Source organism: Dreissena polymorpha, chromosome 3, assembly GCF_020536995.1.
Source record: "Dreissena polymorpha isolate Duluth1 chromosome 3, UMN_Dpol_1.0, whole genome shotgun sequence".
NCBI lineage: Eukaryota > Metazoa > Mollusca > Bivalvia > Myida > Dreissenidae > Dreissena > Dreissena polymorpha.
In genome coordinates, this window is record NC_068357.1 from 93,926,711 (window position 1) to 93,951,247 (window position 24,537).

Here is a 24,537-nt window from a genome sequence, read left to right on the forward strand (position 1 = left end):
TTCCTTTGTAACGGATGAGCAGCAAACAGCATAAAACCTGAACAGACTGAGAGTTACTCGCAGGCTGTTCTGGTTTTATGCTGGTTGCAAAAGCCATTTTTGCTTTGCTTCTTATGTGGGAAAGGGTTAAGGGTTATTAACTTATTGATTAAGTATGATGTTTGCAAATTGGCCCATTATCAGTTATATTGACGGTTACAATGTAGCAGATAAATCACAGTAACAAAATAACTTAGTACTTCTAGCAATAACAGTAGAAGGCAATGCATCAGGAATAATATGTACAACAGAAGAAGTAGCAATAGAGGATACTGAAGTGCCTTGGAACTTCTGGGGCCGATTTAATTTAAACTTGGAATGAGCATAGTGTAATAGGATGATGTTGGTCAGATGCTGTCACATCTTTGAACTGCTTCGATAGATTAAATTGAAACTTTTTAAGAATGTATATATAGATAAGAGGATGATGCATGTCAAATTGCAACACAAACAATTTGCAAATAACAGAGTTATGGCCATTTTTATACCCCCTTTCGAAGAAAAGGTTGCATATAGTGATCGGACTGTACTCCTGTTCGTCTGTCCGACTGTCTGTCTGTCTGTCCGTCTTTCCGTCACACTTTGCGTTTAGGTTTCGAAAAAGGCTCATAACTTCTATGTCGCTTGAGATATAACCTTCATATTTGGTATGCATGTGTATATAGACAAGGCCTTTCCATAGGCACACATTTTTTTACCCCTGTGACCTTGACCTTGAACTTAGGGTCCCCATTTAGGTTTAGAAATCTGCGTTTAGGTTTCGAAAAAGGCTCATAACTTCTTTGTCCCTTGAGATATAACCTTAATATTTGGTATGCATGTGTATATCGACAAGGCCTTTCCATACGCACACATTTTTTTACGCCTGTGACCTTGACCTTGAACTTAGGGTCCGCGTTTAGGTTTCGAAATCTGCGTTTAGGTTTTGAAAAATGCTCATAACTTCTATGTCCCTTGAGATATAACCTTCATATTTGGTATGCATGTGTATATGGACAAGGCCTTTCCATACACAAACAAATTTTGACCCCTGTGACCTTGACCTTGAACTTAGGGTTCGCATTTAGGTTTAGAAATCTGGGTATAGGTTTCAAAAAATGCTCATAACTTCTATGTCCCTTGAGATATAACCTTCATATTTGCAATGCATGTGTATATGGACAAGGCCTTCCCAAACGCAATTTTTTTTGACCCCTGTGACCTTGACCTTGAACTTAGGGTCCACGTTTAGGTTTCGAAATCTGCGTTTAGGTTTCGAAAAATGCTCATAACTTCTATGTCCCTTGAGATATAACCTTCATATTTGGTATGCATGTGTATATGGACAAGGCCTTTCGATACGCACACATTTTTTTACCCCCTTGACCTTGAACTTAGGGTCCGCGTTTAGGTTTCCAAATCTGCATTTAGGTTTTGAAAAATGCTCATAACTTCTATGTCCCTTGAGATATAACCTTCATATTTGGTATGCATGTGAATATGGACAAGGCCTTTCCATACACTCAAAAATTTTGACCCCTGTGACCTTGACCTTGAACTTAGGGTCAGCGTTAAGGTTTCGAAATCTGCGTTTAGGTATCGAAAACAGCTCATTACTTCTATCAAGCGTTTATAGGGAGCATAAGTCATCCTATGGTGACAGCTCTTGTTAAATTCAAAATACGGTTTTTATATAGGATTTTTTCTGTCTTGGGCTGTGTCTCCAAATAATATGATCCACAGTCTTGAAACTTACCATAGTTGTTTTGTATCATATTGGGCTGAGTAACATGCTAGACCCATAGCCCTAAATGCAAGGTCAAGGTCACACATTGAGGTCAATTATCACAAATTTGATGAATCATTCATAATTTAGCTATAACTTCACCATGCATCAAGGGAATCTGTAATAACTGTCTACAACTGTTTAAGCCTGATGATACCGTGTATCAGTGTATTAAGCCATTGTCTTCAAAAAAAAATTTTTATTGAATAAATCAAAGAAAACGCATCTGTTCTTTGTTATTTAATCCATTTTGTGAGAAGTTAAGTTCCATTATGATATGATGGGTCATTTTATCTCGATATCGGCTGGATTCTGCTTAAGGTCGGACGCATTTTGTTTGTTATGAAAAGTACTGTGTATTGATGTATTATCTGTTATAGCCGCTTTGTAGATTACAAACATAAAGTTCCCCCCTGTCATTGGTGTACTAGATAAGAGTTATTGTTAGTTAAACAAAATTCTGTGAAACCATTATTAATCGTCAGGCATTAGTTTTCGTGTATTTCGTCAGTCGACCGATTGACGAATTCAAGATCCTAACGAACAATTATGTCCCATATTTAAACAAATAATAAAAACGGAATACCCAAAGGCATGAAATCCCAAAAATCCAACATAATCCATGCATACATACTCCGTCTGTTTCGTAGTCAAGGTTAATCCAGTTTTGACACAAAAGGGTGCAGATTACACAGTGTACTTATCTGATAAGTGACATTGCTCTAAAACGCGAGTGCAGCACAGCTGTATCTACGCTACTTGAAATATATCTACAATGTATATATATAATCAAGAAAGAATCAAGAAAGAATATGTAATAAGAACAATACCATATGTAATGTAATCCATCTTTTTTGTATAATTTTGCACACCTCGTCTATACATTTATGTACTTTTTTGCTCATGTATTCATGTCAAACATGAATTGAGTTGAAATGAAAGGTTTTTGACTTGACTTATTGCGTTGACTTCGTTTAGGTAGAATAGTAATGATTAGCGCTAATTGTTAACAACTTTATTATCAATTGTGTGTATTGTATTTTTCAATGTTGTTGCAAATTATACAGCCTCCACGCAGCGGATCTGGATCAAAGACAATAAACGAAATTAAAAGATTATGATGTGTGATCAACACCTGACTTACATACATTTTCCGCATTGATTACAAATTTATACGGGATTGATTTGTGTTTGGTTGTTTTCGTTTAACTACAATACAGATGTAAAAATAGCTTGTGCTTCGTTTATGGGCTTTCGATAGTTTAATTATTGACAGCTTTGACAAATTTTTAAGATATATGTTTCAAATCAGTGTAACTTGTAGCAATTGAACACGTAACAGGTAAAGAGAAATTAGCAATCATGCAGATTAGTTCGATCCAAACGTAGAGTATTTGTTTACAAAAAATAACTTATATTTTTGCGTGATTTTCAGGAAATCCCCGGAAAGCTCGTTTTTCAAAGGACTGAGTATGACGCAATAAAACATTGCTTTGTATCCTATTGCATTCAATCTTATTTAAACTCATTCGTCCATTGGTTGTGACAATTAAATCTGAACTGTGCCCTATAAAACCGCTGTCCCATAATGCACTGTTAATTTTACACTTCAGAAAATTATTGTAGTTTGTACTAAAACTGATCAAATATTTACGATGCAAAACTCTTGAAACATTATTGAAAATTGACCAAATAGTTTAATAACTCTAATTTTAACCAATAATCTTTGCATATTCTCTAATTTGCGCTGATAAAGGTAAGATTGTTATTAGTTTGGCGATGATAATAAATAAATAAGACCAATTGGCAATCGGCTTCACTGTTTCAAACACTCGTTAACGGTTATTCGGTCCCACTAATCCACTTATCTTAATAATGATACTCTAATGGAGGCTAATTACTGATCACCTGATAACAGAAGACTAGTATATTGACATGTGACAAACAGGCCCCACCTCCTGCAAGTGACTCTCAAGTGTCCTCCCCCTTTCCCTACTACAATTTATCGCAACCCCGATATATTTCGGACAAACAAATTGGATAATGACTGAAGCATTTTTTTTTTAAGTCAGGAATTGGCGAATTTAAGTGCTGACGAAAACGTCATTTTTATAAAAACGATGAAATTTCGTGCTGGCGAAAATAAATGGTTTCACAGTACATAAACTTTTACCTTTTATTTCATTAGTTCAACAACAACAACTTAGCAATAACTTAATATAGTTTTATCAATTTAACATCGACTGCTCTGCAGCTCATATTTGGTGATGGTGTGCAACTGAATATGAAAACCGATTAATTAGAAAACGCCCAAAAGTAACATTTCCGAGAAAAAAGCCGTATTTTATTTCAATTGACTGGTATGAAGTTTTAGCGATTAATCGCAATCGTAGTTGCAAGCCAATATATGTAAAAACACAGCTTCGTCTAACTCGCGCATTGCCATGTGACGTCATTTTACTTTGGCATTATTCTATTCGTTAAAATAGCTTTCAACAATTGTGAAATACTCTCTCAATCCTATACAAAACTTACGCAACTTTGCAAGATTATGCAAATGACATGGTATTTTGTTAAAAAAGAAAACCTACTAACCCGTTGAAAGGTCATTTACTGAGTATATTTGTCTGTTGAAAAAACTTGTAAATAATCAGCACCAGAACTAAGAAGTTATGGATCAGATAGTTGGCATGTTTCGGATTACATCCGTACGTCATACCCACCGATACGCAGTACTCAAAGTATACTTTATCTTGCTGTGTATCAAAGTTAAGACTCAATCTCAAGGGTCAAGGTCAAATGCTGGAGTTAAATGTTACACTTTTTTAAAATTAAATATGCCTTATTTTGTAAGGATTCTACAATACATCAAGGCTCTCAATCATCTTGAGCTGAGTCACATGCACGACCCTTAACCCTATAGGCAAAGTTTAGGTCACATTTTGAGGTCAAAGGTCACAAATTTAATGAATTATTCTTAATTTAGCTGTTACTTCAGTGTGCTTCAATGGATTTTGTAATAACGGCGTATAATTGTACAATTGCATATAATAACATTTGGTAAAAATATTATTTCTATGATTTTTCTTTCCATATTTTCTCTTAAGTTAAAGCTTTACAATATGTTCCTTTTCATACAATTTTATATCCCACTTGTGATAAAATCAAAGTTATAAGAATATGTTGCACATTAAGTATTTGAGATTTACCATGCAAATAAACACAATTCAGGGCTTAAAGATAATATAAGTCAACATGTTCACCATGTGTTGTTTAGGCTTTACATGACTGATCCTGTGATTTTATTGTTCAAATGTGGGCTTCTCAATTTCTCAATAATCTGGTCTGATTTTTAGCTCAGGTATGTTTTCGATGATTTATCAAACCAATGCTGCACTCTGTGGAGCTTGCCATGTGGTAATAATCTCTGCCATGTTCTCAGGTGCTTACATAATGTCAAACTTTCATAAGCAATAATCTTCAAAGCTCCTACAGAGAAAAACTAGTTATTTGCTTGTTTTTTTCTCCAATCCATTCTTAGACTTATGGCAAAAGACTAAAGCTTAATTATAATTATGTCCAAGTATGTAATCAGACTGCCCGCCAATATGATGAATGAAAAGACACAAGAGCACACAGAGTACACTTCATTTTTAACATTATACATTCTTCCTAGTATTAAGTGTAGGTAAAAGTAGGTGGGTAGTCTAAGAATTGGTAGGCGAATAATCTTATGTGTGAGAATAGGTAGGTGAATAGTCTTATGTGTGAGAATAGGTAGGTGAATAGTCTTATGTGTGAGAATAGGTAGGTGAATAGTCTTATGTGTGAGAATAGGTAGGTGAATAGTCTTATGTGTGACAATAGGTAGGTGAATAGTCTTATGTGTGAGAATAGGTAGGTGAATAGTCTTATGTGTGAGAATAGGTAGGTGAATAGTCTTATGTGTGAGAATAGGTAGGTGAATAGTCTTATGTGTGAGAATAGGTAGGTGAATAGTCTTATGTGTGAGAATAGGTAGGTGAGTCTTATGTGTGATGAAATGCATGTGAATACTGGTCGTGTACGTAATTCCGGCCTGTACGTAAAAAATCGGCCACCTGTGTTTAATCATTTTCATGATCTAAACACACATATTTTGATTATTTTTATAACAATCAACTCGAAAACCAACCCTACTCTTAATATTTTGCAAATAAAAGACACATATCACAGTAAACGTCAGCATAAAAATGTCTAAAAAATAAGACAAAATATTTCTCACATGGGAAAAGTGACGTCATCATCCAAAGCGAAAATTATATTCATATAAGAAAAAAATATGTTTGATAAAAAATTTATTGTTTCTATCAGAAAAACTTGAATTAAGGTATTTTCAATTTATATTTATTTAAATAGGTAGGGGGAGTAACTGGAAAAATAATGTCGCATATATTTTAAGTTTCAAGTCGAACATTTTGTTTGTTAATACCTTTATTAATACTCTTAAAATGAGGACATTTGTCTAAAGATATTGCTTTGTAATTGTACTTGCAGATTAAACTGAAAAGTGGCCGATTTTTTAGGTACAATAGCCCTACGAAAATTGATAGTTAATATGTCATTAATTTCTGTTGATTAAAGTAACATACACTGATCTAATTCTATTGAAATTTTCATGCTATAGGTGTTTTGAACCCAGGATTATATATGTGAAGTTTAGTTTCAACCAGTTGCCTTAAACAAAAGATTTTGTTAAAATAGTCCCAAAAGTGGCCGGAATTACGTACACGACCAGTAGTCTAATGTGTGAGAATATGTAGGTGAATAGTCTTATGTGTGAGAATAGGTAGGCGAATAGTCTTATGTGTGATGAAATGTAGGTGAATAGTCTAATGTTTGAGAAAAGGTAGGCGAATAGTCTTATGTGTGATGAAATGTAGGTGAATAGTATAATGTTTGAGAATAGGTAGGTGAATAGTCTTATGTGTGAGAATAGGTAGGTGAATAGTCTTATGTGTGATAACATGTAGGTGAATAGTCCTATGTGTGAGAATAGGAAGGTGAATAGTCTTATGTGTGAGAATAGGTAGGTGAATAGTCTAATGTGTGAGAATAAGTAGGTGAATAGTCTTATGTGTGAGAACAGGTAGGTGAAAAGTCCTATGTGTGAGAATAGGTAGGTGAATAGTCTAATGTGTGATGAAATGTAGGTGAATAGTCTTATGTGTGAGAATAGGTAGGTGAATAGTCTTATGTGTGATAACATGTAGGTGAATAGTCCTATGTGTGAGAATAGGAAGGTGAATAGTCTTATGTGTGCGAATAGGTAAGTGAATAGTCTTATGTGTGAGAATAGGTAATTGAATAGTCTTATGTGTGATAAAATGTATGTGAATAGTCTAATGTGTGAGAAAAGGTAAGTGAATAGTCTTATGTGTGTGAATAGGTAGGTGAATAGTCTTATGTGTGAGAATAGCTAGGTGAATAGTCTTATGTGTGAGAATAGGTAGGTGAATAGTCTTATGTGTGATAAAATGTAGGTGAATAGTCTTATGTGTGAGAATAGGTAGGTTAATAGTCTTATGTGTGATAAAAGGTAGGTGAATAGTCTTTTGTGTTAGAATAGGTAGGGGAATAGTCATATGTGTGACAATAGGTAGGTGAATAGTCTTATGTGTGAGAATAGCTAGGTGAATAGTCTTATGTGTGAGAATAGGTAGGTGAATAGTCTTATGTGTGATAAAATGTAGGTGAATAGTCTTATGTGTGAGAATAGGTAGGTTAATAGTCTTATGTGTGATAAAAGGTAGGTGAATAGTCTTTTGTGTTAGAATAGGTAGGGGAATAGTCATATGTGTGACAATAGGTAGGTGAATAGTCTTATGTGCATTAAAATGTAGGTGTATAGTCCTATGTGTGACAAAAGGTAGGTGAATAGTCGTATATGTGACAATAGGTAGCTGAATAGTCTTATGTGTGAGAATAGGTAGTTGGATAGTCTAATGTGCGAGAATAGGTAGATTAATAGTCTTATGTGTGAGAATAAGTAGGTGAATAGTCTTATATGTGAGAATAGGTAGGGGAATAGCCTTATGTGTGTGAAAAGGTAGGTGAATAGTCTTATGTGTGAGAATAGGTAGTTGAATAGTCTTGTGTGAGAATAGGTAGTTGGATAGTCTAATGTGTGAGAATAGGTAGGTGAATAGTCTAATGTGTGAGAAAAGGTAGTTGGATAGTCTAATGTGTGAGAATAGGTAGATGAATAGTCTTATGTGTGAGATTAAGTAGTTGGGTAGTCTAATGTGTGAGAATAGGTAGTTGGATAGTCTAATGTGAAAGAATAGGTAGGCAAATAGTCTTATGTGTGAGAATATGTAGATGAATAGTATTATGTGTGAGAATAGGTTGATGAATAGTCTTATGTGTGAGAATAGGTAGGTGAATAGTCTTATGTGTGAGAATAGGTAGTTGGACAGTCTAATGTGTGAGAATATGTATGTGAATAGTCTAATGTGTGAGAATAGGTAGGTGAATAGTCTTATGTGTGAGAATAGGTAGGTGAATAGTCTTATGTGTAATAAAATGTAGGTGAATAGTCTTATGTGTGAGAATAGGAAGGTGAATAGTCTTATGTGTGAGAATTGGTAGGTGAATAATCTTATGTGTGAGAATAGGTAGGTTAATAGTCTTATGTGTGATAATAGGTAGGTAGGTAAATAGTCTTATGTGTGATAATAGGTAGGTGAATAGTCTTATGTTTGAGAATAGGTAGTTGGATAGTCTACCGTGTGAGAAAAGAAAGATGGATAGTCTTATGCGTGAGAAAAGGTAGGTGAATAGTCTAATGTGTGACAATAGGTAGGTGAATAGTCTTATGTGCGATAAAATGTAGGTGTATAGTCCTATGTGTGACAAAAGGTAGGTGGAAAGTTGTATATGTGACAAAAGGTAGCTGAATAGTCTTATGTGTGAGAATAGGTAGTTGGATAGTCTAATATGTGAGAATAGGTAGATGAATAGTCTTATGTGTGAGAATAAGTAGGTGAATAGTCTTATATTAGAGAATAGGTAGGTGAATAGTCTTATGTGTAAGAATAGGTAGTTGGACAGTCTTATGTGTGAGAATAGGTAGGTGAATAATCTTATGTGTGAGAATAGGTAGGTGAATAGTCTTATGTGTGAGAATAGGTAGGTGAATAGTCTTATGTGTGAGAATAGGTAGGTGAATAGTCTTATGTGTGATGAAATGCATGTGAATACTGGTCGTGTACGTAATTCCGGCCTGTACGTAAAAAATCGGCCACCTGTGTTCAATCATTTTCATGATCTAAACACACATATTTTGATTATTTTTATAACAATCAACTTGAAAACCAACCCTACTCTTAATATTTTGGAAATAAAAGACACATATCACAGTAAACGTCAGCATAAAAATGTCTAAAAAATAAGACGAAATATTTCTCACATGGGAAAAGTGAAGTCATCATCCAAAGCGAAAATTATATTCATATAAGAAAAAAATATATTTGATAAAAAATTTATTGTTTCTATCAGATAAACTTGAATTAGGGTATTTTCAATTAATTGTATAAAACACACATTTAAAACATAAAAATAAGGATTTAAATATAAACTTTTATTATATTAATTACCTCCCTTGATTAGAATATTAAAAGGTTGCACGTTGTAAAATTAAATAAAAGCGTTTACTAAAAATCAACACTAAAGTCAACTTTTTAAACAAAATGTTTTTACTTCCTTAGCTATGTTAGAAAAAGTTGATAAAAACTATTAAAAATAAATATTTTTTTTATGAATTTGCAATTCCCCATTAACAGTGCCTGTTTATATTTATTTAAATAGGTAGGGGGAGTAACTGGAAAAATAATGTCGCATATATTTTAAGTTTCAAGTCGAACATTTTGTTTGTTAATACCTTTATTAATACTCTTAAAATGAGGACATTTGTCTAAAGATATTGCTTTGTAATTGTACTTGCAGATTAAACTGAAAAGTGGCCGATTTTTTAGGTACAATAGCCCTACGAAAATTGATAGTTAATATGTCATTAATTTCTGTTGATTAAAGCAACATACACTGATCTAATTCTATTGAAATTTTCATGCTAGAGGTGTTTTGAACCCAGGATTATATATGTGAAGTTTAGTTTCAACCAGTTGCCTTAAACAAAAGATTTTGTTAAAATAGTCCCAAAAGTGGCCGGAATTACGTACATGACCAGTAGTCTAATGTGTGAGAATATGTAGGTGAATAGTCTTATGTGTGAGAATAGGTAGGCGAATAGTCTTATGTGTGATGAAATGTAGGTGAATAGTCTAATGTTTGAGAATAGGTAGGTGAATAGTCTTATGTGTGAGAATAGGTAGGTGAATAGTCTTATGTGTGATAACATGTAGGTGAATAGTCCTATGTGTGAGAATAGGAAGGTGAATAGTCTTATGTGTGAGAATAGGTAGGTGAATAGTCTAATGTGTGAGAATAAGTAGGTGAATAGTCTTATGTGTGAGAAAAGGTAGGTGAATAGTCCTATGTGTGAGAATAGGTAGGTGAATAGTCTTATGTGTGATGAAATGTAGGTGAATAGTCTTATGTGTGAGAATAGGTAGGTGAATAGTCTTTTGTGTGATAACATGTAGGTGAATAGTCCTATGTGTGAGAATAGGAAGGTGAATAGTCTTATGTGTGAGAATAGGTAAGTGAATAGTCTTATGTGTGAGAATAGGTAATTGTATAGTCTTATGTGTGATAATATGTATGTGAATAGTCTAATGTGTGAGAAAAGGTCAGTGAATAGTCTTATGTGTGTGAATAGGTAGGTGGATAGTCTTATGTGTGAGAATAGCTAGGTGAATAGTCTTATGTGTGAGAATCGGTAGGTGAATAGTCTTATGTGTGATAAAATGTAGGTGAATAGTCTTATGTGTGAGAATAGATAGGTTAATAGTCTTATGTGTGATAAAAGGTAGGTGAATAGTCTTTTGTGTTAGAATAGGTAGGGGAATTGTCATATGTGTGACAATAGGTAGGTGAATAGTCTTATGTGCATTAAAATGTAGGTGTATAGTCCTATGTGTGACAAAAGGTAGGTGAATAGTCGTATATGTGACAATAGGTAGCTGAATAGTCTTATGTGTGAGAATAGGTAGTTGGATAGTCTAATGTGCGAGAATAGGTAGATTAATAGTCTAATGTGTGAGAATAAGTAGGTGAATAGTCTTATATGTGAGAATAGGTAGGCGAATAGCATGATGTGTGTGAAAAGGTAGGTGAATAGTCTTATGTGTGAGAATAGGTAGTTGAATAGTCTTGTGTGAGAATAGGTAGTTGGATAGTCTAATGTGTGAAAATAGGGAGGTGAATAGTCTAATGTGTGAGAATAGGTAGTCGGATAGTCTAATGTGTGAGAATAGGTGGATGAATAGTCTTATGTGTGAGATAAAGTAGTTGGGTAGTCTAATGTGTGAGAATAGGTAGTTGGATAGTCTAATGTGAAAGAATAGGTAGGCAAATAGTCTTATGTGTGAGAATATGTAGATGAATAGTATTATGTGTGAGAATAGGTTGATGAATAGTCTTATGTGTGAGAATAGGTAGGTGAATAGTCTTATGTGTGAGAATAGGTAGTTGGACAGTCTAATGTGTGAGAATATGTATGTGAATAGTCTAATGTGTGAGAATAGGTAGGTGAATAGTCTTATGTGTGAGAATAGGTAGGTGAATAGTCTAATGTGTGAGAATAAGTAGGTGAATAGTCTTATGTGTGAGAATAGGTAGGTGAATAGTCCTATGTGTGAGAATAGGTAGGTGAATAGTCTTATGTGTGATGAAATGTAGGTGAATAGTCTTATGTGTGAGAATAGGTAGGTGAATAGTCTTATGTGTGATAACATGTAGGTGAATAGTCCTATGTGTGAGAATAGGAAGGTGAATAGTCTTATGTGTGAGAATAGGTAAGTGAATAGTCTTATGTGTGAGAATAGGTAATTGAATAGTCTTATGTGTGTGATAATATGTATGTGAATAGTCTAATGTGTGAGAAAAGGTAAGTGAATAGTCTTATGTATGTGAATAGGTAGGTGAATAGTCTTATGTGTGAGAATAGCTAGGTGAATAGTCTTATGTGTGAGAATAGGTAGGTGAATAGTCTTATGTGTGATAAAATGTAGGTGAATAGTCTTATGTGTGAGAATAGGTAGGTTAATAGTCTTATGTGTGATAAAAGGTAGGTGAATAGTCTTTTGTGTTAGAATAGGTAGGGGAATAGTCATATGTGTGACAATAGGTTGGTGAATAGTCTTATGTGCATTAAAATGTAGGTGTATAGTCCTATGTGTGACAAAAGGTAGGTGAATAGTCGTATATGTGACAATAGGTAGCTGAATAGTCTTATGTGTGAGAATAGGTAGTTGGATAGTCTAATATGCGAGAATAGGTAGATTAATAGTCTAATGTGTGAGAATAAGTAGGTGAATAGTCTTATATGTGAGAATAGGTAGGCGAATAGCCTTATTTGTGTGAAAAGGTAGGTGAATAGTCTTATGTGTGAGAATAGGTAGTTGAATAGTCTTGTGTGAGAATAGGTAGTTGGATAGTCTAATGTGTGAGAATAGGTAGGTGAATAGTCTAATGTGTGAGAATAGGTAGTCGGATAGTCTAATGTGTGAGAATAGGTAGATGAATAGTCTTATGTGTGAGATTAAGTAGTTGGGTAGTCTAATGTGTAAGAATAGGTAGTTGGATAGTCTAATGTGAAAGAATAGGTAGGCAAATAGTCTTATGTGTGAGAATATGTAGATGAATAGTATTATGTGTGAGAATAGGTTGATGAATAGTCTTATGTGTGAGAATAGGTAGGTGAATAGTCTTATGTGTGAGAATAGGTAGTTGGACAGTCTAATGTGTGAGAATATGTATGTGAATAGTCTAATGTGTGAGAATAGGTAGGTGAATAGTCTTATGTGTGAGAATAGTTAGGTGAATAGTCTTATGTGTAATAAAATGTAGGTGAATAGTCTTATGTTTGAGAATAGGAAGGTGAATAGTCTTATGTGTGAGAATTGGTAGGTGAATAATCTTATGTGTGAGAATAGGTAGGTTAATAGTCTTATGTGTGATAATAGGTAGGTAGGTAAATAGTCTTATGTGTGATAATAGGTAGGTGAATAGTCTTATGTTTGAGAATAGGTAGTTGGATAGTCTACTGTGTGAGAAAAGAAAGATGGATAGTCTTATGCGTGAGAAAAGGTAGGTGAATAGTCTAATGTGTGACAATAGGTAGGTGAATAGTCTTATGTGCGATAAAATGTAGGTGTATAGTCCTATGTGTGACAAAAGGTAGGTGGAAAGTTGTATATGTGACAAAAGGTAGCTGAATAGTCTTATGTGTGAGAATAGGTAGTTGGATAGTCTAATATGTGAGAATAGGTAGATGAATAGTCTTATGTGTGAGAATAAGTAGGTGAATAGTCTTATATTATAGAATAGTTAGGTGAATAGTCTTATGTGTAAGAATAGGTAGTATGACAGTCATATGTGTGAGAATAGGTAGACGAATAGTCTTATGTGTGAGAATAGGTTGTTGAATAGTCTAATGTGTAAGAATAGGTAGGTGAATAGTCTTGTGTATAAGAATAGGTAGTTGGACAGTCTTATGTGTGAGAATAGGCAGATGAATAGTCTTATGTGTGAGAATAGGTTGTTGAATAGTCTTATGTGTGAGAATAGGTAGTTGGATAGTCTAATGTTTGAGAATAGGTAGGTGAATAGTCTTATGTGTGAGAATAGGTAGGTGAATAGTCTTATGTGTGAGAATATGTAGTTGAATAGTCTTATGTGTGAGAATTGGTAGGTGAATAGTCTTATGTGGGAGAATAGGTAGTTGGATAGTCTAATGTGTGAGAATAGGTAGGTGAATAGTCTTATGTGTTAGAATAGGTAGGTGAATTGTCTTATGTGTGAGAATAGGAAGGTGAATAGTCTTATGTGTGACAACAGGTAGTTGGATAGTCTAATGTGTGAGAATAGGTAGGTGAATATTATTATGTGTGAAAATATGTAGGTGAATAGTCTTATGTGTGAGAACAGTCAGGTGAATAGTCTTATGTGTGAGAATAGGTAGGTGAATAGTCTTATGTGTGAGAATAGGTAGATGAATTGTCTTATGTGTGAGAATATGACGGTTAATAGTATTTTGTGTGAGAATAGGTAGATGAATAGTCTTATGCGAGAGAATATGTAGGTGAATAGTCTAATGTGTGAGAATAGTTAAGTAATTAGTCTTATGTGTGAGAATAGGTAGGGAATAGTCTAAAGTGTGAGGAAAGGTAGTTGAATAGTCTTATGTGTAAGAATATGTTGGTGAATAGTCTAATGTGTGAGAATTGGTAAGTGAATAGTCTTATGTGTGAGAATAGGTAATTGAATTGTCTTATTTGTGATAATATGTATGTGAATAGTCTAATGTGTGAGAATAGGTAAGTGAATAGTCTTATGTGTGTGAATAGGTAGGTGAATAGTCTTATGTGTGAGAATAGCTAGGTGAATAGTCTTATGTGTGAGAATAGGTAGGTGAATAGTCTTATGTGTGAGAATAGGTAGGTGAATAGTCTTATGTGTGAGAATAGGTAGGTGAATAGTCTTATGTGTGAGAATAGGTTGGTGAATAGTCCTATGTGTGAGAATATGTAGTTGAATAGTCTTATGTGTGAGAATAGGTAGGTGAATAGTCTTATGTGTGTGAATAGGTAAGTGAATAGTCTTATGTGTGTGAATAGGTAGGTGAATAGTCTTATGTGTGAGAATAGCTAGGTGAATAGTCTTATGTGTTAGAATAGGTAGGTGAATAGTCTTATGTGTGAGAATAGCTAGGTGAATAGTCTTATGTGTGTGAATAGGTAGGTGAATAGTCTTATGTGTGAGAATAGCTAGGTGAATAGTCTTATGTGTGAGAATAGGTAGGTGAATAGTCTTATGTGTGATAAAATGTAGGTGAATAGTCTTATGTGTGAGAATAGGTAGGTTAATAGTCTTATGTGTGATAAAAGGTAGGTTAATAGTCTTTTGTGTTAGAATAGGTTGGGGAATAGTCATATGTGTGAGAATAGGTAGGTGTATAGTCTTATGTGTGAGAATAGGTAGGTGAATAGTCTTATGTGTGATAAAAGGTAGGTGAATAGTCTTATGTGTGAGAATATGTAGGTGTATAGTCCTATGTGTGAGAATAGGTAGGTGAATAGTCTTATGTGTGAGAATAGGTAGTTGAATAGTCTTATCTGTGAGAATAGGATGGTTCGTTAGTGCAAGACTAATACTTGTTCAATAGTCTTTAAGTCAAAGATTTCTTATATGAATACAGGCCCTGCTTGGATTATCTCAGGGTAGCAGGCCTATTGTAACCAAACCTTTTGGGTAACTTAAGTTTATGACTTTGAGGTTCAATATTTGACCTTTGACTGTTTAATGATTTTAAATATAATGTATATGTGCAACTTAACATTTTTATGCTCCCGGATCGAAAGATCGGGAGTATATTGTTTTTGGCCTGTCTGTCTGTCTGTCATTGTGTCAGTCATTGTATGTGTGTGTCACAAAACTTTAACCTTGGTTAAACTTTTATAACTTTTGCAATATTGATGATAACTTCATATTTGGCATGCATGTGTATCTCATTTTGAGTGGTGAAAAGTTAAGGTCAAGGTCATCCTTCAAGGTCAAAGGTCAAATATCATTGTATTTTTCGTTCCTAAAACTTTAACCTTTGTTAAAGTTTGATCATAACTTTTTGAATATTGAAGATAGCAACTTGATATTTGGCATGCATGGAGCTCATGGAGCTGCACATTTTGATTGGCTAAAGGTCAAGGTAATTGTTCAAGGTCAAAGGTCAAATTTATGGCTTCAAAGCGGCGCAATAGGGGGCATTGTGTTTTTGACAAACACATCTCTTGTTTACACTTAAATGATGCTATTTTTATTATATTTCAATGTATGACTTAGCATTTTTCTTCAGATGCTTTTTGGCCCAGGTGCTCTTACATCTTGGTGAATAAATCAATATCATATTGTATTACCATAATGATTTGATTGGTACACCTAATTGAAACAAAAAAATTCATAAATTAAATCCATATGTATTCCAAGTGCCTAGTCATATTTACAGCACATTGGGAACAAATATGTTCAGACTGTTGTTCATAATTATTCCTACAAACATGAATGAAATGCATCAAGTTATCATATTTTGTTTTTCCTGATGCCAAAACAGAAGAAGAGATGCCAATGTCTAGTAAGCAAAGCTAACCTTGTACAAGTTTGAGCAACTGGTTCTTTATGACTGAAAACTCATTAAAAATGAAAATAAAATAAGGCAAACAGTATGTCAGTGTTTTTTTATGCCCCCCTTCAAAGAAGAGGGGGTATATTGCTTTGCTCATGTCGGTCGGACGATAGGTCGGTCGGTCGGTCCGTCCGTCCACCAGGTGGTTGACAGACGATAACTCAAGAACGCTTGGGCCTAGGATCATGAAACTACATTGATCATGACTTGCAGATGACCCTTATAGATTTTGAGGTCACTAGGTCAAAGGTCAAGGTCACGGTGACCCGAAATAGTAAAATGGTTTCCAGATGATAACTCGAGAACGCATACGCCTAGGATCATGAAACTTCATGGGTAGATTGATCATGACTCGCAGATGACCCCTATTGATTTTGAGGTCACTAGGTCAAAGGTCAAGGTCACGGTGACCCGAAATAGTAAAATGGTTTCCGTATGATAACTCAAGAACGCATACGCCTAGGATCATGAAACTTCATGGGTAGATTGATCATGACTCGCAGATGACCCCTATTGATTTTGAGGTCACTAGGTCAAAGGTCAAGGTCACGGTGACCCGAAATAGTAAAATGGTTTCCGGATGATAACTCAAGAACGCATACGCCTAGAATCATGAAACTTCATGGGTAGATTGATCATGACTCGCAGATGACCCCTATTGATTTTGAGGTCACTAGGTCAAAGGTCAAGGTCACGGTGACCCGAAATAGTAAAATGATTTTCGGATGATAATTCAAGAACGCATATGCCCAAGATCATGAAACTTTATAGGTAGATTGATCATGACTCGCAGATGACCCCTATTGATTTTTAGGTCACTAGGTCAAAGGTCAAGGTCACGGTGACCCGATATAGTAAAATGATTTTCGGGTGATAACTCAAGAACGCATATGCCTAGGATCATGAAACTTCATAGGTAGATTGATCATGACTCCCAGATGACCCCTATTGATTTTGAGGTCACAAGGTCAAGGTCACGGTGACCGGAGATAGTAAAATGATTTTCGGATGATAACTCAAGAACGCTTTTGCCTAGGATCATGACACTTCATAGCTTCTTTGATCGTGACTTGCAGATGACCCCTATTGATTTTCAGGTCACTAGGTCAAAGGTCAAGGTCACAGTGACAAAAGTCGTATTCACACAATGGCTGCCAGAACAACGGACAGCCCATATGGGGGGCATGCATGTTTTATTTGTTTGCAGTTCTTCAAATAGTTTTTTATTATATTAAATGAAGTTCAAATTTGCAGTGTTGTTATATAATAAGTGGGTGTTAGCCAAGTGATAACAAGTAGTATGTGTGGCCACAGACAAGTGAAACTGGACACATGAAACTTGTGTGGCTTTTAGTATTTACATTCTTTCTTAGGAAATTCATCCAATATTATCTCTTATTCAATGTCAGACACTTTTGTCCACTTAGAAGTCGTAAACCAGCTGACCTTAGTTAACTCACTCTGACTTCCTTGATAGGACTGAACAAGATCCAAATATTCAAACAAACCAAGCCAGCCAGACATTTATTGTCATCTTAAAATGACTGGTTCTACCCTTAAGAAACAGACTTTCTCCCAATAGGATACCAGCTTTGATAACTATTTAGCTTTAATTAATACTGGTTTAAAGACTTATAAAAACTATAAAATCTTCACGCAGTATTAATATATTTTTGTTTAGATATTTGTTGGAGCCATGATGGATGTTTGATGGAGTCATGGGTATTTTTAACCATCAAATAACAGTTTTTATTACAAAATAAGTTTAGTTTCTGTGCTGTTATACCTTTGGACATCTTTGATCATATTTATTTTAATTAAATATCAAACAAGAGGTTTTCATTGAGGTATTATTATAAGATAACATTGATTATTATTTGTGAAGTGCAAGTACAGCTGGGTTTTTTTAAGGTGCAAGACAAATTAGTTGTTTTTCTCAAAGAATAAACTGTGTGCATTATTTTCCTTTTACTTTATAACTAACATATTAATAAGACATTATGAATATGAGGGTGGTTGAATTGTTCTTTCATGTATCTTAGAAGTGTTTTGAAATGTGTCTGTAGGATATATTGGTAGGCTGCAAAACAATACTTCAAAAGATAAATAAGTTTTTTTCATGCATTAATCAAAATCAAAACAAGGTTGTAAAAGTACATTAAATAGTACATTAAATTATCATTTATACTTTATATATCCGTTGGGTTTATTTTTGCAAAGAAATTAAATTGCTAATTAATGTGTATTGCTTCATCAAAGCACCCTGAACACTTTTTTGGCGCCCTATAAAAGAGGGAGGCATTATTTATTGCATCTATGTGTCTATACATAAGTTATTATGTCATAAAATGTTGTGGTCCCCTGTCGTTTATTGAATAATTCATGATTAATTCTTTAATAAATGTTGAGAATATTCAAGAAAGTTTATATGGCTGCTAAAATTAAAATTCTATAAGCATGACTAAAAGTGTTCCTTTTTTTTTTTTGAAGTTGCGGCTTTTTTTAAGCCCCGAAGGTTGATCTCTCAGTTCGTCCAGAATTGATGAGAAAGTGGTGGGGGGGGTGTAGGGGAAGGTGGTCCGCGAATATTTTCAATGGAAACTGAGATCTAAAGAATCTTTTTTTAAAAGATGCGTATCTACATGTATAACACGTGTCCAAACTGGAATCGATAGCCATGGCCACTAAAGGGGCCAGTTTAACAGATAAGTGATAATAAACTCCTTCACTTGCACCCATACGTCCATTATGCAAATGGTGGAAGTCCCATGGACGTCCGATAATCCGCATGTACTCTATTTAATTTTCTAATACACGGCACGTACAAATGTAAACAGTAAATCGGGTTATTCTGACTGTTAACTCCGCCTAAGAGGTACTGTTTTCAATGAAATTCTCAGTGAGTGGCCAATATTGATTTTTCCAGCTGTCAATCAAATTCTTGGTAAGCACATCAGACTATCAGGGCTCAGGCAGCCGAATGCACGCCGACCCCACGTGAAGCTGTATACAATAATATTAGCGACCCCTGCGCTACGAAGTTTTTATTCAGCAATGAAATATTTAAGTCCACGCTTTCCCCGAGGAAGAATGACTTGATGTTGTACATGAAGTCTAATTTTGGCATGATTCCCATGTGTACACGAAATACACAAGAAATGTTTATGTGTTGCTAGAATTTTCTTAACTTTCCGTGAATAATAAAATCTGGAAATTATTTCGGATAACACGTTTAATTTTACGCATTTGAAAATACTAAAATTAAATAATGTATTTTGTGACATCAATGGCCGTAACACATAATGCAATAAATAGTTAAATAACGTGTTTTGAGATTACCAAACTATGCATATTTATTGGTCTACGTGCATAAATGACCTGACAAGTTATATCGCAATTTCGGAATGAAGTGTACTCCGTAAAATTTAAAGAAAGACGCGTTTTTATTCTCCGAAATTCGCTTTCACTTAGGCAAACTTTTCTGAAAGGAGGTACATGTAACGTTTTAAATTCATTCGTTGATTCGTTGTCATTACTAAATATGAACAGTGCTCTATGGGCTCAAATCACGTCACGTGATTAACGCATGTGCAATGGGAATTCCCCCATCCCACAATTCAATTTTTTTGCGTAAAATGGCGGATGTCAATATTGGCCGTATTTTGGTTTTGAAAATAGAATCGTAATAGTACTGGATTATCGGGTAATGGATAGAGTTGGAACATGTACGTATATTAAAATTCTGAAATAAAAGTGGGACGTCAAAATTTATGTCTTGGACGTCCAAAATTTTAGACTTGGAAGTCAGGACTTCCAACTTTTAAAAGCTAACAGAAGCAATGCTTTTAAGTGTAATTGTAGTGATATTTGTTTTCCATAATTAATTATCAATTAAGTTTCTATCATCAGGGTGTGTTTATAGTGCATAGTGAAATGAGTTCCAACAATCCATAAAGTGATGTGTGTCTTCACCAAGCAATATCGTTGTGTTTTTAGCTCATCTATTATTTGAAAAAAAAAAATAAGCTATTGTCATCACCTTGGCGTCGGCGTGCGTCGGCGTCGGCGTTGGGGTCCGGTTAAGTTTTGCGTTTAGGTCCACTTTTCTCAGAAAGTATCAATGCTATTGCATTCAAACTTGCTACACTTACTTACTATCATGAGAGGACTAGGCAGGCAAAGTTAGATAACTCTGGCGTGCATTTTGACAGAATTATGTGCCCTTTTTATACTTAAAAAATTGAAAATTTTGGTTAAGTTTTGCGTTAAGGTCCACTTTTCTCAGAAAGTATCAATGCTATTGCATTCAAACTTGGTACACTTACTAAATATCATGAGGGGACTGGGCAGGTAAAGTTAGATTACTCTGGCGTACATTTTGACTGAATTATGTGCCCTTTTTATACTTAGAAAATTGAAAATTTTGGTTAAGTTTTGTGTTTAGGTCCATTTTATTCCTACAGTATCAAAGCTATTGCTTTCATACTTGCAACACTTACTAACTATCATAAGGGGACTTTAAAGGCAAAGTAATGTAACTCTGACTGGGATTTTGACAGAGTTATGTGCCCTTTTTATACTTAAAAAATTGAAAATTTGGTTAAGTTTTGTGTTTAGGTCCACTTTATTCCTACAGTATCAAAGGTATTGCTTTCATACTTGCAACACTTATTAACTATCATAAGGGGACTGTGCAGGCAAAGTTATGTAACTCTGACTGGCATTTGGACGGAATTATGGGCCCTTTATACTTAGAAAATTGAAAATTTGGTTAAGTTTTGTGTTTTGGTCCACTTTACCCCTAAAGTATCATAGATATTGCTTTCATACTTGGAACACTCGCAAACTATCATAAGGGTACAGTTAAAGGACAAGTTGCATAACTCTGGTTGTCATTTTTACGGAATTATGGTCCTTTTTTAACTTAGTAACTTTGAATATTTGGTTAAATTTTGTGTTTCGATCCACTTTACTTCTTAAGTATCAAGCTTATTGATTTCAAACTTCAAATACTTTCATGCTATCATGAGGTTACTGTACATGGGAAGTTGAATTTTACCTTGACCTTTGAATGACCTTGACTCTCAAGGTAAAATTATTAAATTTTGCTAAAATAGCCATAACTTCTTTATTTATGATTAGATTTGATTGATACTTTGACAAAACTACTCTTACCTGACATACCACAATAGACCCCCCCCTGTCGAATCCCCCCCCTGAATACCCCCCCATATTTTTTTTTTTTTTTTTTAAGATCATCCCACAACTGACCACCACACCCTCACACTATACCCCCCCCGCCCCACCCCCCAATTTTTTTTTGAAACGGTCAAAAAACACAATTATTTATTTTTATTATTTTATGATTGAAATACCATCCATGATCCAACCATCGCACCCAAGAATCCCCCCACCCCCACCCCCTCCACCCTCCCCCGAACCCCCCCCCCCATAATTTTTTTTTTTTTTTAAGATCATCTCACAAATGACCACACACCCTCACACTATACCCCCCCCCCCCCCCCCCCAAGTTTGTTATGTTTTAAACGGTTAAAAATGTTATGTTTGAAATACCATCCAACCATCGCACCGAAGAAACCCCCCCCCCCCCCCCCCCCCCCCCCCCCGATTTTTTTTTTCCATTTTTTTCCGCATTTTTGGAAGATAATGTAATAAATGTCCACACCCCCACACTATACACCCCTCTTCACTTCCCCCTCCCTCCTTTGTGATTGAAAATGAGAGTCCCTTCACCTTTAAAAAGAAAATAGATGAGCGGTCTGCACCCGCAAGGCGGTTATAAATAGATATAATGGTATGTGTAAAGTTTCCATCAATTGGTTCTGATTTGAATTCTTTGAATTTTTACCTTTAAATATTTGTTTTTGGTAAAATGTAAGCTTTGAAGCTTATGAAGACAAGAAACAAGAAATGGTATATGGCTGTATAAAAAATGCAATATGGTGTATAAGATATGATTTTTTCTCACTCATTCTTAATTCTAATATTAATTTCTGGACTTAATTTTTGTTCCAAATTTAAAGCCAGGATAGTGCATTCCTTGGCTATCTAAAATGCTATTTTCCAGGAGCTTCCGGGTACATGACCGGGGGCCTTCCAGCCCCCTGGCCCCCAGGTTTTTTTTCTCAGGCTTTTTCAACCTTCCTCATTTTTAGCCATATATAAGCGTTCTATACACAAAATCTAGACTTATTATGGAATTATTATGCCCCCCTTCGATGAAGAGGGGGTATATTGTTTTGCTATATTGTTGAGGGAGGGTGGGCGATTGATCTGTGGCCTTCCAAGGTTTGAAACAGGTCAATAACATTATTTTGCATTGACCAACCTTGCTATAGCAATAACATTGCAATCTTGCAGAGAGATATAGATGCAACCTGGGGTTGATTTTCAGGGCCTATGGGATCAAGGTAACAGAACTTAACAAGAACTGTGTCTGCTCAATCTTATCAGTTAGTATGGTATAGTTCACTTATAACTAATCAAACAAGATATTTGTTTGTCAGAAACACAATGCCCCCTACTGCGCCGCTTTGAAGCCATATATTTGACCTTGAAGGATAACCTTGACCTTTCACCACTCAAAATGTGCTGCTCCATGAGATGCATGCCAAATATCAAGTTGCTATCTTCAATATTGCAAAAGTTATGACCAAGGTTAAAGTTTGGTGACAGACACACACTATGACAGACAGACAGGCCAAAAACAATATACCCCCCCCCCCGATCATTGGATCTGGGGGCATAAGAAATAGAAAAAATAAAAATGGGAAGACAAAGGGGTACATGGTTTAAATGCTTCTACTGTTAATTCAGTCTAGCATTGCTATGATTAGTGATACACTTAATATTTGCTTGGAATTCAGTTACAACACGTTTCATATTTTGTAAATGGTAAGGAGATATATTTCATCTGATGAAATTAACCATTAAATACAAATAATTATACTTGATGATAGTCAGATTTAATGGCTTGTATGATGATCTTTGTTATATATGACCTTTTTAATAATTGGTTCTTTTATCTGTGGGTCATTTGCTTTTTTACTAGTACAATATGTGCACAATGATGGATTATACACAAAAATGTCAAGTCTTTAACAATTCTCATTGATAGCCAATATCATTTTTTGCAAGTTCTTTTATTTTTATCAATTGCTTTATTATGTAATGACAATCCCTTATATAGCTGGATCATAAAAACGTCATGTTTTGCTGGTACACTTAATAACTTCATGGATTGTTTATCGTCATATGTAAGTAATATATTATGAATGAATACCTGTAAATTGTTATGAAAGTATTGGGTTTCCTTGGCTTTGATTAGTACTTCTGCACCACTGGGAAAAGCTGTTAGAAAATTACATTGTTGTTTATAACAAATGTGTCCTAACTAAGACCAGCTGTCTAAAATAGAAACCTTTTGCAATGGATTGAAGCACAGTTCAAGTTAAAGTTGGATAACAAAGAACCTAATCAGCTATGTAATTAACCAGAGTAATTTAATTAGTATTATAAGTTTATTATATTACAGGCATGGGAACATTTTGTTCTTTTCAATTGCTTAACTACTTGATTTTATCAGAAAAATGACTCCATAAAAGAAAAATTATAAATAATAAATTAGATATTATATTTGTATGCCTCTGAAGGGAGGCATAAAGTAATTGCAACATCCATCCATCAATCTGTCTTTTTATCTGGCTTCCTTTGCAAAATGTTTTTCAGGAAGTATAGAAGGAATTAAAATGAAATTTCATATAATGATTGAGGGCATTAAGGGTTAAAGTGTAGTGCAGTGTGCAAGAACAATAATATTATTGTTAGTATTACAGAGTTATTGTCCTTTAGTGAATTTATTATGCGCAGCATAAATCCGTTATTGTTTAAAGGTATTTTAAATAAAACTAGGTATATTGATTGAGCAAATTGTGAGAAAGTTTTGATTACAAGGACAACAACTCTATAGTTTTTTTGCAGGTTTTGCCCTAAGCTTATTTTGTGTATAGTCCATCTCTTGTGTGGTGCATAACTAAGTAAGTTATAAAGGGATTTTAATGTAACTTCATAAATATGGCCATGAGGAAATGATGATGAAATGTAGGTTCTACAATACAAAAATGAAACTTGTCTTTTTTTTCGAAAAAAGAGGATCTATATTACACTTGTGGGTCAAAACAATATTTCAGAGGAATTCAGCACTTAAAGTAACTTCCCTTGCTCCTTGTATCTGAATCTGTCATACACTGTAACTCCAATATAACGCGGATGACGGGGTCAAAGCCACCCAACAGCCCTATTAACGGATCCGCGTGATAAGTTTTAAGCTAATTTTTTGCAGAGGGCTATAAAAACGGGTATAGTATATATA

At 34.7% G+C, this 24,537-nt stretch overlaps 1 protein-coding gene and 1 long non-coding RNA gene across 2 annotated transcripts in view; both read left to right on the top strand.

Moving 5' to 3' along the window:
• The window catches only part of LOC127875342 (cleavage and polyadenylation specificity factor subunit 2-like), a 229,497-nt gene that overhangs the window by 40,257 nt on the left and 164,703 nt on the right, over window positions 1-24,537 (top strand). The gene's annotated exons all lie outside the window — the stretch shown is intronic.
• Window positions 7,632-11,030, top strand: LOC127875347 (uncharacterized). Its single transcript, XR_008047375.1, has 4 exons — window positions 7,632-7,772; window positions 8,011-8,040; window positions 8,795-8,828; window positions 11,017-11,030. It is a non-coding gene; the product is annotated as an uncharacterized LOC127875347 (long non-coding RNA).